Below are 8516 nucleotides of genomic sequence, written 5' to 3'. Positions count from 1 at the left end.
CATTAGTTTTACATCTTATTCAGAATAATATATCATTATTTTGGGGTGTGGAACCAATTGTCTGCATTTCTATGAATTCTTATGGGAAAATTTGCTTTGGTTTAAAAGCGGATTTGGATTACAAGCACTGTCCCGGAACGAATTATGCTCGTAATCCAAGGCACCACTATATATATATATATATATATATATATATATATATATAATATACAGGCTAGTGTTTGCTGGTGTCTGCTGTGTCACACATTGCACAGGTAGGCTAGATAGATAGATAGACAGACACACAGGAGAGTACAGGCTATTGTTCTCTGGTGTCCGCAGTGTCACATGCTTCTTCTGGCTGTACTGCTGTGCAGACAACAACAAAATGGCGATGCCCAACAGTACACATAATATCACCTTTCCCCTCTTTGTTCTTTTGTGAAAAGAGGGGGGAGGTGATGATGTCACAGCAGCTGAGCAGGGACTGCCTCTTTTTTTCAGCATTCCTATTTCAGGCTGCTTTTACCAGCAGTTTCCTGCTGGAGCTCCCCCTGGTGGCCATCACTGGGAAATATGGAAAATTCGATCGTTAATTTTTCATATTTCCTTACATGTAAAAAAAATAAAAAACACATATAAATTAACAAAAAAAATTAACAAATTCACTTTTAACACTTTCAAAAAAATGTTTTACTTGGCGACACATTCCCTTTAAGGTCCTAGCAAAATGCAGCAGAGTACGTCGGCTTTAGTTGCTCTTTCCAAACTGCTGATAGGTTGAAGCTTCTGATGAACGCTGCAGGGCTTTTGAAGAGAAAAATATCAGGATAGCCCCTCAGCATGGATAGATTGTAGTCTCTGATGACAGTAGCTGCGCCGCAGGTTTCCTGGCTGGGGTATAGGAGTGCTTGAAGTGGAGGATGCTGGCTGGATCTGGATCTTCTGAATCAAAGTGGTACCCGGCATGGAGCCCTGTTAACCAGGCCCTGGAAAATCTCTCAGCAGGAACCACTGGTGTATACACTGCGCTAAACTAAACTCTGCCTAGCACATGGCCTGCTCCACCTCTACATATAGACTTTTTGGGTTTGCTAAATGGTTGAGAAAGCATGAGGAGCTGGCCTCTGACAGGCTGATCACTACAAATTAAAGGGGTTATCCAGTGTTACAAAAACATGGCCACTTTTCTCCCTACTGTTGTCTGCAGTTCAGGTGCAGTTTGCAATTAAGCTCCATTTACTTCAATGGAACTGAGATTCAAAACCCCACCCAAACTGGAGACAACAGTAGGGGGAAGGGGGCCATGTTTTTGTAGCACTGGATAACCCTTTAACTTTTGTGAGATACCCTCAATAGGGATAGGCAAGCTAGCCAACTTACAAGTAACAGTGAAACAGACAAGTGGAAAAATAGGTACCTCATTAACCCTTCACATGATACCTTCAGCTGTGCTTTTACCATAGCAGAAAATACAGTGAGACACCTAGTGGAGGAAATGCAATAGACACTTTACCATCCACAGAATACCAAGCCTATGATTTCCTTCAGTGCCGACCTACATACATACATACAAAACTGCAATGGCACAAGGGTTCTGGGACATTGCACTTAGTTATCCTATATAATGTCTTGAGATGTTGCTACAATATCTCCTTACAATTTCTCTTCCTCATAATGCCATACTTTGTGGTGTAATTAAAGGAGAAGTCCGGCGAAAATTTTTATTAAAGCATTGTATTGCCCCTCAAAAGTTATACAAATCACCAATATACACTTATTACAGGATATGCACATAAAGTGCTTTTTTCCCTGCACTTACTACTACAGCAAGGCTTCACTTCCTGGATAAAATGGTGATGTCACTTCCTGGATAACATGGTGATGTCACTTCCTGGATAACATGGTGATGTCACTTCCTGGATAACATGGTGATGTCACTTCCTGGATAAAATGGTGATGTCACTTCCTGGATAACATGGTGATGTCACTTCCTGGATAACATGGTGATGTCACGACCCGACTCCCAGAGCTGTGCGGGCTGTGGCTGCTGTTCGGGCCCTGTGTCCCTCAGTGTCCCCCTGCCATCACCCTCTCCAGCAGTCACAGCCCGCACGGCTCTGGAAGTCGGGTCATGACATCACCATTTTATCCAGGAAGTGACATCACCATGTTATCCAGGAAGTGAAGCCGTGATGCAGTAGTAAGTGCAGGGAAAAAAAGCACTTTATAAGCATTTCCTGTAATAAGTGTATATTGGTGATTTGTATAGCTTTTGAGGGGCAATACAAAGCTTTAATAAAAAATTTTGCCGGACTCCTCCTTTAGGCCCCATTCACACGTCCGTGTCAGTTTTTACTGTCAGGAAATCCTGATCAGGAGACCTCAAATGTCATCAGGAAAGTATCAGGATTTCCTGACAGTAATCCGTTTTTACCATCAGGAAACCATCAGGAAAAACCTTCAGGATTTCCTGATGAGATAATATTGTCTAGTATGCCAACATAAATCACAGGTACCCGTGTACCTGGATGGCCACAGGCTGCAGAACTACAACTCCCATCATGGCCTGTCAGCAAGGCATGATGGGAGTTGTACGTCTGCAACCTGGATGGCCACAGACTGCAGAACTACAATTCCCATCATGGCCTGTCAGCAAGGCATGATGGGAGTTGTAGTTCTGCAACCTGGATGGCCACAGACTGCAGAACTACAACTCCCATCATGGCCTGTCAGCAAGGCATGATGGGAGTTGTAGTTCTGCAACCTGGATGGCCACAGACTGCAGAACTACAACTCCCATCATGGCCTGTCAGCAAGGCATGATGGGAGTTGTAGGTCTGCAACCTGGATGGCCACAGACTGCAGAACTACAACTCCCATCATGGCCTGTCAGCACGGCATGATGGGAGTTGTACGTCTGCAACCTGGATGGCCACAGACTGCAGAACTACAATTCCCATCATGGCCTGTCAGCAAGGCATGATGGGAGTTGTACGTCTGCAACCTGGATGGCCACAGACTGCAGAACTACAATTCCCATCATGGCCTGTCAGCAAGGCATGATGGGAGTTGTACGTCTGCAACCTGGATGGCCACAGACTGCAGAACTACAACTCCCATCATGGCCTGCCAGCAGAGCCATGATGGGAGTTGTACTTCTGCAACCTGGATGGCCACAGGCTGCAGAACTACAACTCCCATCATGGCCTGCCAGCAGAGCCATGATGGGAGTTGTACTTCTGCAACCTGGATGGCCACAGGCTGCAGAACTACAACTCCCATCATGGCCTGCCAGCAGAGCATGGTGGGAGTAGTAGTCCTAAGGGGTAATCTCACCTGTCCCGGATCCTGCTCTGTCGGGGCCGCGAGGTTGGGGTCCGGGTCAGAGTGCAGTGCTGAGGTCCGGGCAGCGGTGGCGGTCGGAGGTGTGGAGCATCCGGCGGGCGGCCCGGTGGGGAGTTCCCGGGGGGGGGGGGGGGGCGGGGATGCAAGAGAGCCGGTGTTCCGGTGGTGAGCGGCGGCAGGTATGGGGGCGCGGGGTGGTTGTCGGGGGCTAGCGGGTACTGGGGGTTAGGCGGCGGCGGGGGGGGGGAACTGCACCGCACTCTGGCCGGCCAGCCCTGTAGTGCCGGGCAGAGTGTGCGGTGCGGTGCGGATGGGGGTGTGCGGGTGATCGGACGGCGGCCGGGGCTGGCTCTCTACCAGTCCGGAATCGCGGGCACTTTCCTGATATACATCAGGAAAATGCCCGTGATTCCGGCGCTCCCATAGACTTCTATGGGGGCGTCCGTGCCGGATTTCCGGACGAAAATAGGACAGGATCTAAAAAATCCGGTCCTATTTTCCGGAACGGACACCCTTCCGGAAAAATCCGGAAGGGTGTCCGTGTCTAATGTTAGTCTATGAGTCCGGAAATCCGTCCGGATTTCCTGATAGGAAATCCGGACAGATTTTCCGGACGTGTGAAGGGGGCCTTAAAGGAACAGTCTCATCTCAACTAACATAGTTAAACTTGTTTGGCTCCTTAAGCTTCATATACACCAGCTCGACCACTGCTGCTACAGAGTGATGGTCGGTAACCTAGACCTAGTTCCTCTCAATAAATCCGGCATGACCCCAACCTCAGGCCGATCACTGACTAATCTAAGGCCATAAGAGAATACAAAGTCACTTATACTGAGGATTCTGTTTTTGTTCCAGAATTTTAGGCAATGTATTGTCTACAGATGAGAAGGAAACCTTAAAGGGGTTATCCAGCGCTACAAAAACATGGCCACTTTCTTCCAGAGACAGCCCCACTCTTGTCTCCAGCTTGGGCGGAGTTTTGCTGCTCAGTTCCATTGAAGTGAATGGGGCTTAATATTAAAACCGCACCTGAACTGGAGAAAAAAGTTGTGCTGTCTCTGAAAGAAAGTGGCCATGTTTTTGTAGCACTGGATAATCCCTTTAAGAAAGCGGGAAAAACGCAAATCAAATCTCCTCTACTGAACTGGTGAGAAGACAGATATCTGCTGGGAGGAGCGGCTAACAGGACTGTGATGGTCAATACTTCATCATAGGTCCAGTAGTAAGAGTTTTGGGTAGTATTACCGATCTAAAGAAAAGCAAAAAAAAAAGTCATTACAGGAATGCTCTCCATCAGCCAATGATCAGTCACTGACTACGATATAACCAGGACTATGCAGCATAGCCAGAAGTCATGTACAGGTGGTCAGGGACTGCTGCAGTGTGATATAGGCTGCATCACAGATATATATGAGATGCTCCGAATCTTTACATTGATTAGGACTAGAGATGAGCGAACCGGGTTCGGGTTCGAGTCCATCCAAACCTGAACGATCGGCATTTGATTAGCTGGGTCTGCTGAACTTGGATAAAGCTCTAAGGTTGTCTGGAAAACATGGATACAGCCAATGACTATATCCATGATTTCCACATAGCCTTAGGGCTTTATCCAACTTCAGCAGCCACCGCTACTCAAATGCCGAAAAGTCCGGAAAATCAGTAAAATTATGCTGCACCTGCTTCTGGCTATATATATATATGGATATAGGATTCCCTCAATTTGTGGACTTTCTGTGGAATTTCTGAGTGAAAATGCTTTTATATATATTTCAAATATAATCTTAAGTGAACCGATGGCAGTAAAAATGGCCGCTGGAGTTCTGGCAAATAAGATGACTTGCAATATAAATATGTTTTCTGTAGCCTATGTAATTTGTGTGTTAGAAACAGATAAGAACACATAATATGCATAATAACCCCTAAAAGGACCAGGTGCCAATTTTCATTTTTGCATTTTCGTTTTTCCTCCTCGTCTTCTAAGAGCTATAACTCTGTTATTTTTCCCACCTACAGGGCCATGTGAGGGCTTGTTTTTTTCAGGAGCAGGTGTACTTTGTAATTGGGCCTTTAAATCTACCATAAAATGTATGATGGAATCCCAAAATATCATTAAGATAATAAGATTGTTGTGAAAGTATTATACTAAGAGGTATAATGGCAACAAAAGTATGGCATAGGGAATTTCTGACTATTAGGGTAGCTTCACACATACCAACTCGCAGCGTTAATAACGCTGCGAGTCTGGCAGGTCCTGGCAGATCACTTTTACTACATACACACAGCGGTCTGAACGACCGCCTGATGAATGGGTGTTTTGCCTGCCCTCTGACCGCTGTCACTTTTACATGGGCCGATTATCGGCCAAAGGATCGTTTCTAGCAATGCTCCTTGCCAATTACTGGTCTGTGTAGTAGGGGCTTAAGGCTAGCCAATGAACATCCTGAATAATGCGTACTAGATTATAGACACAAGAGGACTGCTCAGATCTAAGGGTAAAAAAAACACTAACTTTATCAACAATAACTTCTCCATCCAGAGAATTCTGGAGAACAGGAAGAATATTCTCCATGAGGAACCCTAAGGAAGTCCTTCAAAAAGGTGCTGGTGCTTCCTAATAATTTGAGAAGTGTAAAGTGATATATAGATAGTTATAGGATGATTATATATATATATATATATATATATATATAAATAAAATTATGGGATGTTATATATATATATATATATATATATATATATTTATGTATGGATAATTATGGTATGAGATGTTATATATATGGATAGCAATGGGATGTTATACGTATGGATAGTTATAGGATGTTATATATATGGATAGTTGTGGGATGTTATATAAATGTATAGTTATAGGATGTTATATATATATATATATATATATATATATATATATATAGTTATGGGTTGTTATATGTATAGTTATAGGATGTTATATATATATATATATATATATATATATAGATAGTTACGAGATTATATATATATGGTTATGGGATGTTATATATATATGGATAGTTACGAGATTATATATATATATATATATATATATATATATATATATATATATATATATAGTTATGGGATGTTATATATATGGTTATGGGATGTTATATGTATAGTTATAGGATGTTTTATATATATATATATATATATATATATGGATAGTTACGAGATTATATATATATGGTTATGGGATGTTATATATATATGGATAGTTACGAGATTATATATATATATAGTTATGGGATGTTATATATATATGGATAGTTACGAGATTATATATATATATAGTTATGGGATGTTATATATATGGTTATGGGATGTTACCCTGCCTATCCTCTGGGTGGAGCCAGTGCAGTGTTTCAATTTTACATTACAATTTCTCTTTCACACATGATGGCGCTGAACCCCGGGGACGTCCGCAGCTCTGACCTCCTGGTGTCGCAGGGATCCTGACGAGTCGCTGTGAACAGGTAGAGAATTATTATATATAACAGGTATAATTATTATATATATATATGTTATTATATGATGTGTGTAATATACCGGGCCTCCTGCTGTAACTGTGCTGGTTCTGTGGCAGCTGCAGCTGGAGGGTATATGGGAGTGACGCCCTGTTTCCTCCTTTCTCTTTTCTGTAATAGTTTTTGGAGAGATTCCAAGTCTTCTGTATGTCACAGGGGTGTTGTCTGCACCTTCATTCTTTGTGTATTTACACCTTACATGGTGTGTATGTAGCAGAGAGGAGTGTGTAATATGTAGGAGGTAGAGCTGTGGGTGTATAATGTGTGTCATGTAGAGCTGTGCGTTTATAGTGTGCATGTAGCAGAGATGAGTATGTAATGTGCATGTAGCAGAGAGGAGTATGTAATGTGCATGTAGCAGAGAGGAGTGTGTAATGTGCTTGATGTAGAGCTGTGGATGTGTAATGTGCATGTAGCAGAGAGAAGTGTGTAGTGTGCATGTAGCAGAGATGAGTGTGTAGTGTGCATGTAGCAGAGATGAGTGTGTAGTGTGCATGTAGCAGAGATGAGTGTGTAGTGTGCATGTAGTAGAGATGAGTGTGTAATGTGCATGTAGCAGAGATGAGTGTGTAGTGTGCATGTAGTAGAGATGAGTGTGTAGTGTGCATGTAGCAGAGAGGAGTATGTAATGTGCATGTAGCAGAGAGGAGTGTGTAGTGTGCATGTACTACAGATGAGTGTGTAGTGTGCATGTAGCAGAGATGAGTGTGTAGTGTGCATGTAGCAGAGATGAGTGTGTAGTGTGCATGTAGCAGAGATGAGTGTGTAGTAAGCATGTAGTAGAGATGAGTGTGTAGTGTGCATGTAGCAGAGAGGAGTATGTAATGTGCATGTAGCAGAGAGGAGTGTGTAGTGTGCATGTAGCAGACATGAATGTGCAGTGTGCATGTAGTAGAGATGAGTGTGTAGTGTGCATGTAGTAGAGATGAGTGTGTAGTGTGCATGTAGTAGAGATGAGTGTGTAGTGTGCATGTAGTAGAGATGAGTGTGTAGTGTGCATGTAGCAGAGAGGAGTATGTAATGTGCATGTAGCAGAGAGGAGTGTGTAGTCTGCATGTAGCAGAGATGAGTGTGTAGTGTGCATGTAGTAGAGATGAGTGTGTAGTGTGCATGTAGCAGAGATGAGTGTGTAATGTGCATGTAGCAGAGAGGAGTGTGTAGTGTGCATGTAGCAGAGAGGAGTGTGTAATGTGCTTGATGTAGAGCTGTGGATGTGTAATGTGCATGTAGCAGAGAGGAGTGTGTAGTGTGCATGTAGTAGAGATGCATGTGTAATGTGCATGTAGCAGAGAGGAGTGTGTAGTGTGCATGTAGTAGAGATGCATGTGTAATGTGCATGTAGCAGAGAGGAGTGTGTAGTGTGCATGTAGTACAGATGAGTGTGTAGTGTGCATGTAGTAGAGATGAGTGTGTAGTGTGAATGTAGTAGAGATGAGTGTGTAGTGTGCATGTAGTAGAGATGAGTGTGTAGTGTGCATGTAGCAGAGATGAGTGTGTAGTGTGCATGTAGCAGAGATGAGTGTGTAGTGTGCATGTAGTAGAGATGAGTGTGTAATGTGCTTGTAGTAGAGATGAGTGTGTAATGTGCATGTAGTAGAGATGAGTGTGTAGTGTGCATGTAGTAGAGATGAGTGTGTAGTGTGCATGTAG

The 8516-nt window shown here is 43.4% G+C and overlaps 1 protein-coding gene across 3 annotated transcripts in view; it reads left to right on the top strand.

The window, feature by feature from the left end:
• The first annotated feature begins 6560 nt into the window (after nucleotides 1–6560).
• Nucleotides 6561–8516, top strand: part of LOC138771282 (NACHT, LRR and PYD domains-containing protein 3-like) — a 41526-nt gene continuing 39570 nt past the window's right edge. For 2 of the 3 annotated variants that reach the window (XM_069950890.1, XM_069950887.1), the window contains exon 1: nucleotides 6561–6815. The gene's annotated coding sequence lies outside the window, so the exon portion shown is untranslated. Of the gene's footprint in view, nucleotides 6840–8516 lie in introns of all 3 variants that reach the window. The other variant, XM_069950888.1, reaches the window with a different exon arrangement.

The sequence above is a fragment of the Dendropsophus ebraccatus genome, chromosome 13 (genome assembly GCF_027789765.1).
Source record: "Dendropsophus ebraccatus isolate aDenEbr1 chromosome 13, aDenEbr1.pat, whole genome shotgun sequence".
Lineage (NCBI taxonomy): Eukaryota > Metazoa > Chordata > Amphibia > Anura > Hylidae > Dendropsophus > Dendropsophus ebraccatus.
The sequence above is the reverse complement of the archived record's forward strand: the minus strand, read 5'-3'. Positions and strand labels throughout refer to the sequence as shown.